We start from the raw sequence: 11,214 nt of genomic DNA, 5'->3' as shown, positions 1-11,214 counted from the left end.
TTATGTATGGAATTTATATATATATATATATATATATATATATACACATAATTGTTCGTGAATCGTCGGGAATAGTCAAAGGTTATTTGAAATATATGAACATCGTTTCAAAATTTTCTAGACTCAACATTACACACTTTGCTTATCGTATCGAAATCATATAAAGATTAGGTTTAAATTTAGTCGGAAATTCCCAGGTCGTCACAGTACCTACCCGTTAAATAAATTTCATCCCGAAATTTGAGTGAGGTCGTCATGGCTAACACTAAGAATGTTTTCATGACGAATATGAGTCGATAAATCAAGTTTTATCATCATTGAATAATATAGATAAAACGATTCGATTTCTCGAAGCGTTTGAGTGAAGCTATCACAAAAGATAGGGATAGAGATTTAACTTTTGTCGTAATCACGGTGGATTTTCGAATTTCAAGGAATTTAGAGTAAATCTTCGAAATCTAAAAGATTTGATTCTTCGGCGAATAAGGAAATCAAGATCTCTATAATTAAATGCGGTGATCTGTCTTGATTACACTGTCTGATATTTCCTTTATAAATTAAACTTTTTCCGTTCCATTATTCTCACCATTCCTATACTTTCTTTATTAGTTCATACTTCCAAAAGATTGTGAAAATGCTTAATCCAGTTCTAATCCTTAATATTTTCCTAATTATCATTTCCGTCATCCTTCTTTTCAACTTCCACCAGAAGAATTTGTTTACTTCTACTATTACCTTGGGGTGATACTATTCTTAATTCTACCGTGTCTTTATATTGCTATTCGTATTAATATCCACAGTTTGTAACCTCCGTGTTATTATTGGGCTTTATATTTTCTCTTATATTTTGGAGCTCTTTGCCTTTTTATTCTCTTCTTGACCTCTAGTAAAGCGAGTAATGGTTCAGAATTCGTAGGTATGGAGTTTCGAATGACTTAATGTTCTAAACAAGAAAGAACGTAATAGCACGATTTGATTTGTCAAATTATCTGAATCACTGAGAACAGAACTATCAAGAATATACTTTCTTGATATGTCCAGAAATTAAGCAGAATGAAAGAGTTATGTAACATGGCACATGATGACGTTATGGTCTGTGAATCATCACGTTCCATTTAGAAACTCAGCATGACTTACTGTAATATAATCACGTTGATCAAGTGTCATTATATTATACTAATTCATGCATCAATTTCCAACACCACTTCAATAACATTCATATTTTAAGTTCAAATTTATCAGAATTTAGAAACTAAATCAGTTTCTTTTCTGATGTAACACTGATATCGCGAAGAGATAAATAATTTTAGATAAGAATAGTTATGAAAATATCTTCAGAAATATCGAGGATATTTATAATGAAAGATACGATGATATCTTGGAATTCCTAATATCGAAGGATGATGAAGAATATCATCCACAAGGGTTTAGAGTAAGGAGCAAGATATTTGCTAAAGGCTTCAGCAGGTATTGAATCATTTGGATTCCTTGAAGGCAAGTTTAGTCTTTGTGATTTGTCCACGACTTCCTTCATAGTTTCGCATAATCCGCTTTTCGATACTAAATTTTCTATCGAGTGTTCCCAACATTCCATTCTTTATTATCAAACTTTTGACCGTTTAGACCATCTACGGTTTTGCTGTTTCCTCTGCGTTTAATGCTACCATATCTGATTCATCGGTTATCAATCCTAGGTGGTTTCAAGAGAATTGTGTTTTTAGATGATTAAACGCTGATGGTATTATGGTGGAATATAAAAGGTTCTCTGGTAACAATAAAAGAGCACACACATATATCAAAGTTATAATAAGGTTGTTTAGAATGAAAAGTCAAAGTTGACTTGTTGGAGCTGTGACAAAATTGGCTAATTTGAAAGAGAATTGCAATGTTAGTTTGGGTAATAATATCACCAAAGGAGCTAGCATAGATACATGTTAAATGGTTACTCAGGTTCTGAGTGTTTTTAGGTACATAACTATATGCATCAATCTTTTCTTTTCATAGATGAAGTGCGGTTAGTTCATCCTCTCGATTGAGGTGTTTTTACGAATCATCAAAGGTTTGAACGCAGATTGTAATCGTCAAAATACCAATGAGGTTTAAGATGAAATTAAGTGGCAAACTTGAAGAAATGTTTAGTTTCATATGTTATAATCAATATTTTAATTCATTTTAATTGTCCAATGTTATTAGTCCACAGTCGATAGTCCACAGTTAACAGTCCAATAATTCATATATAGTTTAATTTATAATATTCGAATGAATTAATACGTATCATGACCCGTGTACATGTCTCAGACTCGATCACAACTCAAAGTATATATATTATTGTAGAATCAACCTCAACCCTGTATAGCTAACTCCAGCATTACTGCATATAGAGTGTCTATGGTTATTCCAAATAATATATATAGATGCGTCAATATGATATGTCAAAACCTTGTATACGTGTCCCGATATTTAAAGTGCGTAAAATAAATAACAGAAATTAAATGACAATAAATAAAATTGCAAGAATATAAACTACGATAATTAAATTGCGATAAATAAAATGTAATCATTTAGCTAGGAACAGTTAGCGTGGATTCTTAACAAAATTTCTCATAGTTAATTTGTCTGTTTCTAACAAATTTTATTTTGTCATATGTCTTCTTCATTATGCCATTTGTTGGATTTTGATAGGTCAAAATCCAAATATGAAATTGAATGAAAATGGTTATTCTGCGGTGAACGGATACGTATATCGGTGGTTGTAAGTAGGATAGTAAATGACTGTTGAATCAGCTTCGATGAATGTACAGTGTAACTTATTAAGGTGAAATCTAAATATTCCTTGGGTATTACCTACCCGTTAAAATATTTTCACCATTAACAGTTTGTACAAAAGAATTTTTAATTATAATCTTTATGAAAACATATATACATATATATTTTATTCAGATGTAATCATGGATTTAATGAGTTAATATGATATTAAAATCATTTAGTTTATGTTTAGAACTAGAGTACATAATCTCTAAAACATTAGAGGTTACATAACCATCATGTAGAACGAAGATAAATGATGTAGAACGTCATGTAGAACGATGATTATTCTCGAGGTACAGAATGAGATGTTGAGGCATGTGATGTTGAAACTGTTGGTGGTACTGTTGGTGCCGGTGATATTGCTGAAGCTGGTAATTTTTGCACCATATTCTCCAAATTGATTACTTGAGCGCGAAGCTCGTTCACTTCTTCTATTACACTGGGATGATTGTCAGTTCGGACGAGTGGATGAATAAGATTTAGAATTCGAGATAGTATATAGTCGTGACGAGATACTCTGGAAATGAAAGAGAAAATAGTGTCTTCGAACAGTTTTGCCGGGAAGTGCTTCAGGTTCATCGTCAAGAGGGAAATTTGGTTGGTGGAAAGGAATTGCCTTCTTCTCGTTTCCGTTGATTAAGTCGACTACGAACTCATATGATGAATTGGGGATGGATGATTGGTTGATTCATTCTGGTGACACTGCTTTCGGAGCTTAGGTGAAACTCCATATCGGAATAGCTGTCGGAATCTGAGGAATTCAAACTGGTTGAGGAATTCATCTCGTACGATCAGTTGAAGGATTTTCCATAAGAAATAGATTATAGGATGTAGATTAGTACCCTGCAATACATAATTTACATATACATATATAATACTAAAATCCCATAAGCTACAGAGGAATCTACGAAAGCTGTCAAGCAAAGTCTACAGTAACAGATACGCTAAGATATGAATTATAAGATACGCTAAGATATGAATTTTGTCTATACACTATTCATGCAGTCATTGCAGTAAAACGTGTCTAGACTAAGAATGATAAGCAGGTAATTTCCTAAGGATGAAAAGTAGGTAATTTTCGACACGAAATGATAAGCAAAACTTTTGACATGCAGACACGGTCGAAGTCCAGACTCACTAGTGCATCTAAACACTATCAGTTAGACACACTAATGCAAGACCTGGTTCGCTAAGACCACCGCTCTGATACCAACTCTAATGACCCGTCCTAATCCATCTGGACGAATACATTACATTTGGTTACATCGCGAGGTACTTGACCTCTATATGATACATTTTAAAAACATTGCATTCGTTTTTAAAAGACAAACTTTCATTACATCGAAAGTTGATGGCATGCATACCATTTCATAATATATCCAACTAATAATTTACTTAATAATAATCTTGATGAACTCAACGACTCGAATGCAACGTCTTTTGAAATATGTCATGAATGACTCCAAGTAATATCTCTAAAATGAGCAAATGCACAGCGGAAGACTTTTTTCATACCTGAGAATAAACATGCTTTCAAATGTCAACCAAAAACTTAGTGAGTTCATTAGTTTATCGTAATCAATCATTTCCATAATTTTAATAGACCACAAGATTTTCTTTATTCAATAATCATACACTCGTAAGTGTTTAAAAATCATTCATATGGATTGAACACCTGGTAACCGACATTAACAAAATGCATATAGAATATCCCCAAAACAGAAATCCATCTGTATTAATAACTCGAAGTACTAAAGAATACCATTTTCCAGTATGGGGGGAGTTAGTGCCCGTAGATCTACCTTTAGGATTCGCGTCAATTAGGGTGTCTGTTCCCTAATTCTTAGGCTACCAAGCTAAAAGGGGTGATATTCGATTCGATAATCCAACCATAGAATGTAGTTTCGATTACTTGTGTCTATTCCGTAAAACATTTATAAAAGCATCACATGTATTCTCAGTCCCAAAAATATATATTGCAAAAGTATTTAAAAAGGGAGTAATGAAACTCACTCTACTGTATTTTGTAGTAAAAATACATATGACGAATCTGAACAATGCAGGGTTGGCCTTGGATTCACGAACCTATATCATTTGTGTATATATATTAATACACATAATCGTAATCGAATAAGTATATATATATATATATATATATATATATATATATATATATATATATATATATATATATAAATCTATTAATGACATTATTTTTATATTAATAATATATTTATATTTCATATATTCCTTTTTTTATAATAAAATATTTTGTTATGTTATATGTGTTAAATATATATATTTATGTATTTCATTTGTTGAGTAGTTCAATTTATACCTAGTTAATATTAGTAACAATAATGATAATAACATTTATAATATACTTATGTTAATATTAACAATTCTATTATCTGTACAAAGATACTAATACTAATATTTACGAAAATAATAATAATTTGGTATTATTTTCATAATGATAATAATAATAAACCTTTTCATCATAATGATAATAATATTAAAGTATTAAAATTTATAATAATATCATAACTAATACTCATAACAATAATAAATATGATATTTATAATTATGATAATAATAATAATAACATTTATGATACTTACAATAAAAATTATAATACTAATAATTATTATAATATTAGTAATTGTAATAATAATAATCCTAAAATGATAAAATTTATAATAATATTAATAATAATGGTTATAATACTAATAATAACACTAACAATCATAATAATAACAATAATAATAATAATAATAATAATAATAATAATAATAATAATAATAATAATAATATAATAATAATAATAATAATAATAATATAATTATAATAATAATAATAATAATAATAATAATAATAATAATAATAATTATAATAATAAATATAATAATTAAGATTTATACCTCAATTAATAAAAGAATCTGTAAAAAAAATCCAAAACCAAAGCCCAACTGTGTTTGTTAATTGGATCCATTAAGCCCAATATCATGTTTTATATACTCTGGCCGATGGACTTTGGTGTCGGTTCCTGAGTTCGATCGTAAACAGAGGCAACAAGCAGAGGCGTGAAATCAAATCGCTCATCTAGTTTCTAGTCGATCAGCAGCAATGGTTTCTAGCGGTTCTTGATGATGATTATTTGAAGGTAAGGATTTAACTTTATCTAATTAAATTATATGATAAGCTGTGATTATTAAATTAACAAGAGGTTCAGGTTGGATTGAAATCGAGCAATAAATAGAGATTATTTGAAGAAGAAATCAATAGAAAGGCTATTTATAAGTAACGTTTAACTGTTTTGTTGAAGTGAATTTGGTTGAACAACAGCATATGGCTGCAATTTACAAGAATAAAAGCAGATAGTTCTTCACAGAGTTGCTAATTGAATTCGAGATCTAGTGTGTTTCGTCTGATTATTTCAACAAAGAAAACTTTTGAAATCATTCCAGTAATGCTCGACATACCTCTTTTTGATCTGACTTAACATACAGGTCATGAATTTGAATGATTCTTATCTGTTTGACTTTTTGATTTTAAGTTTTGACTTCACAATTTGAAATCAATTGGAGGAAATAAAGACTGAAAATTTGTAGATAGTTCGACCAAGTGATTCTAAACGCAACAGCATTTTTAGATTTTTGATTTTGGGTTCGAAATTAGGTTATTGACTAAATCAGGTTGCGAAAAGGAAAACAATCTATTTCTGTAAATTTCAATCTGATTTTTGAATAGCAAACGAGGTTATCAATCGTGTAGGTGATGATGATAGTGTGTATTCGAATGTTTCAAGCAGCAGATTGATTAATTGATATCTTGTAGCGATTGATTGAGGTTGACATGGATTCACGGGTATAATAGAGTAACAGATTAAGAAGATGAAAAAGGATTTAACCTGATGGTGATATAAAATGACGCGTAATCTGTTTCTATATCTATATAAGGTTTAATAAATATAATTAATAAACATATTAAATATAATAATAAATAATAAATTTTTTTAATATAGTAATATATTAATATTAATAATAATAATAATAATAATAATAATAATAATAATAATAATATGCCTACTAATAATATTTATAATAATAATAATGACTAGTAATGATAATAGAAATGATAATAATATTATTAATGATAATAAATTTTTTATAATAATAATAATAATATAACTATATCAATGATTTTTAATGTTAATAAAAAGTAGTACTATTAATATAAAAGTAGTACTAGTACTAATTATAATTTTTAATCCTTTTTAACATTTATATTTAAAATATTTATTTTAATAATTATAGTCTTTTAATTATAATTATAACAATAATAATATTAATAATACTTGTATATATCAAATTTTACATCTTCATACATATATATTTTATATTAATATTAATAGTACAAATATTAATATTATCTTTTATAATGAAAGTAGTGTTAATGACATTAATATAACAACTATATTCAATCTTGTAATTGAATTTGATTAGTAATACTATATGATAACATATATTAATTATACATTTTATATATATTGTAATATATATCATATTACTTATTAATGATAAAAATAAAAATAATTTTTATTATTTTCTAATAATAATAATAATAATAACATTAATATAACATTTTACATGTATTAAACTTTATATCCATATATATAATATTCTTAATAAGTTTTTATAGTAATAATAACATTATTAATATAATATTTATGTTTTAACTTGTAATTATATTTAATATAATTGAATTTATAAATTTTATCATTTTTACTAATTATAATATATTGGATCTTTAATATTTATTATTTACAATATATATAACATTCCTTATGTATGGAATATATATATATATATATATATATATATATATATATATATATATATATATATATATTTACATATATATTTACACATAATTGTTCGTGAATCGTCGGGAATAGTCAAAGGTTGAACATCGTTTCAAAATTTTCTAGACTCAACATTACACACTTTGCTTATCGTATCGAAATCATATAAAGATTAAGTTTAAATTTAGTCGGAAATTCCCGGGTCGTCACATTAACGCAGTACCTGTGAAGGTATGCGTAGCGTACTTTACCTTATATTCCTTAACACATTTTCTTATAGCAAACACAGGTTCGACCTTTTTGGTCCATCGTTTCAGTCCGACTGGTCCTTCAGTTCCATCGAATTCCAGAGGTTTACAGGCAGTGAAAGCCTTTTAGGAGCATCCTACACGGTTTCTTGTGGAGTTAACTCCACTGCTAGACCCTGAGTTATTGTTGTTTTGCATTGCAGCCTGTACTGCGGCTATGTTTGCTGCAAGGAAAGCACGGAAGTCTTCCTCACTCATGTTCAAGTTCTGACGAGTAGTCGGTGCCATTTCCTTCAAAAATAGCCAAAAGAATTAAGTTAATCATATAGAATATTAAGAGTAGTCAATAGTATTCCGTAGCATAATATGAACTCATTTATAAAAGCTTTTTTTCATATTAGCGTTTTATAAGTTTTAATTCGGGTAATACCTACCCGTTAAGTTCATACTTAGTAGCTAACATACAATTCAACTACTACAATTCTATATGAAAAATTGATTATAATAATATTTCACATTCAAACTTTTATACAATATTTTGCAAACTTACAATACTGCTATTTTACATATAGCATGAAATATAACACATAAAAGCTCTGATACAAAACAGTTGCGAAGACAATTCTAGTTAATACGCAAGTCGTTCAACAAAGGCAATAAAGATACGTAATTCATACATCCAGAAACAAGTCATGCATTCTGGTTTTACTAAGACTACTTCCCATCCTTGGTCTTGTGGAACATAACCGTTGTGACCTTTCACAAGACAGCATGTTGTAATGTCATCAAAGGTACGAGGATTTCGTAATGTCCAACAGCCCCGTAATAATCTAAAAACCTTGTTTCTCGCCCCAACTACTGAATTCGTCACTTGTGGAAAAGTTTTATTTAAAAGTTGTAATCCGATGTTTTTTTCTCACTTTGGTGAGAAGCGAACATCACTAGCCCGTAAGCATAACATGCTTCCTTATGTTGCATGTTAGAAGCTCTTTCTAACTCACGATATCCTATGTTGGGATATGTTGAGTCAAAATAGGTTCTTAACCCGTAGCGTAAAATTGTATTTGGGTTCCCCGCACTTAACGCTTTAAAGAAAACACGGTGTAACTTACGATCTCCCCAATGTGATATACCCCACCGATCAAAGGAAAGCCTTTTATAAACTAAGACATTTCTGGAAAGTCTTTCGAATGTTTGACAAGTTAATTTCGCCATAACTAATTGTGCTGATGAATTCTGACCGACTCTAGACAAGATTTCATCAATCATATCCTCTGGTAGGTCTTCTAAAATATTTGGTTGTCTACCCTTAACATCCATTTTGTGTTTTTATACTGTGAAATAGACAAGGATTAGATTCGTAAAAGATAATTAACAAACAATACAAGCAATTTTTACATAGAACATAAAAGTACAAGCACACTACAATACATATAATACACAACATGATTACAACCCTCTAATCTGAATCACTGGTTTCTTCTTCTTCGGACTTGGTTCGTTTTCCTAATTTTCTAGGGATATATGGTGTTCCTCTAATACGAGTCGTCGTTTTCCACAATGGTTTAGAAAAACCTGGTGGTTTAGAGGTTCCCGGGTTATTGTTACAATTTAGAAAATACGGATGTTGCCGATACATATAAAGTTCATCGGGGTTGGAATCAGGTTTCTCTATTTTTATACCTTTTCCCTTATTATTTTCTTTTGCTTTATTAAATTGGGTCGAGGTAATTTCTATAACATCATCGGAATCCTCATCGGGATCCGATTCATCGGAAAATTGGTAATCTTCCCAATATTGTGCTTCCTTGGCGGAAACACCATTGACCATTATTAACTTTGGTCCATTGGTTGAGGATTTTCTTTTATTTATCTATTTTTCCGTGGTTCCTAATATTTCCTCCTCCGGAACCTCTTCTTCCGGTTCCTCTTCTTCCGGTTCCTCCTCTTCCGGTTCCTCTTCTTCCGGTTCCTCTTCGGGAATTTGTGAATCTTCGCAAAATATATTCGACTCTTCATTATTATTAGGTGAGTCGATGGGATTTGTACTAGAGGTAGACATCTATCACACAATATCAAACACGTTAAGAGATTACTATATCACATAATATTTACATGTTAATAATATATAGTTTTCAACAAAAAATGTTAAGGAATCGTTTTTGAAGAAAAATACGGTCGAAGTCCAGACTCACTAATGCATCCTAACAAACTGGGTAAGACACACTAATGTAAAAATTCTGGTTCTCTAAGACCAACGCTCGGATACCAACTGAAATGTCCCATTCATATTGATTATAAACGTTCCATATTAATTGATTTCGTCGCGAGGTTTTGACCTCTATATGAGATGTTTTTCAAAGTCTGCATTCATTTTTAAAACAACCATAACCTTTATTTCATCGATAATGGTTTAAAAGCATTACGTAGATTATCAAATAATGATAATCTAAAATATACCGTTTACACAAGACCATTACATAATGGTTTACAATAAGAATATATTACATCAAAATAAGTTTCTTGAATGCAGTTTTTACACAATATCATACACGTATGGACTCCAAATCTTGTCCTTATTTTAGTATGTAACAGCGGAAGCTCTTAATAATCACCTGAGAATAAACATGCTTAAAATGTCAACAAAATTGTTGGTGAGTTATAGGTTTAACCTACATATTATCAAATCATAATAATAGACCACAAGATTTCATTTTTATAACACATCTCATATCAGGCATTTTGCAAACTCCATAGAGATAAAAATCATTCATATGTTGAATACCTGGTAACCGACCTTAACAAGATGCATTTAGAATATCCCCATCATTCCGGGACTCTCATCGGATATGATAAATCGAAGTACTAAAGCATCCGTAACTTGGATGAGTCTTGTTGGGCCAAATAGATCTATCTTTAGGATTCGCGTCAATTAGGGGCCATTTCTCTAATTCTTAGGCTACCAAGCTAAAAAGGGGCATATTCGATTCGATAATCCAACATAGAAAGTATTTTCGATTACTTGTGTCTATTTTGTAAAACATTTATAAAATTGCATGTATTCTCATCGCAAAAAAATAATAGATTTTAAAAGTGGGGCTATAACTCACTTTCACAGATTTTTACTTCATCGGGAAGTAAGAATTGGCCACTGGTCGATTCACGAATCTATAACAAATATGTACATATATATATCAAAGTATGTTCAAAATATATTTACAACATTTTTAATACGTTTTAATGTTTTAAGTTTATTAAGTCAGCTGTCCTCATTAGTAACCTACAACTAGTTGT

This window comes from Rutidosis leptorrhynchoides, chromosome 6 (assembly GCF_046630445.1).
Source record: "Rutidosis leptorrhynchoides isolate AG116_Rl617_1_P2 chromosome 6, CSIRO_AGI_Rlap_v1, whole genome shotgun sequence".
In the NCBI taxonomy this organism is placed as follows: domain Eukaryota; kingdom Viridiplantae; phylum Streptophyta; class Magnoliopsida; order Asterales; family Asteraceae; genus Rutidosis; species Rutidosis leptorrhynchoides.
Note: the sequence above shows the minus strand (reverse complement) of the source record.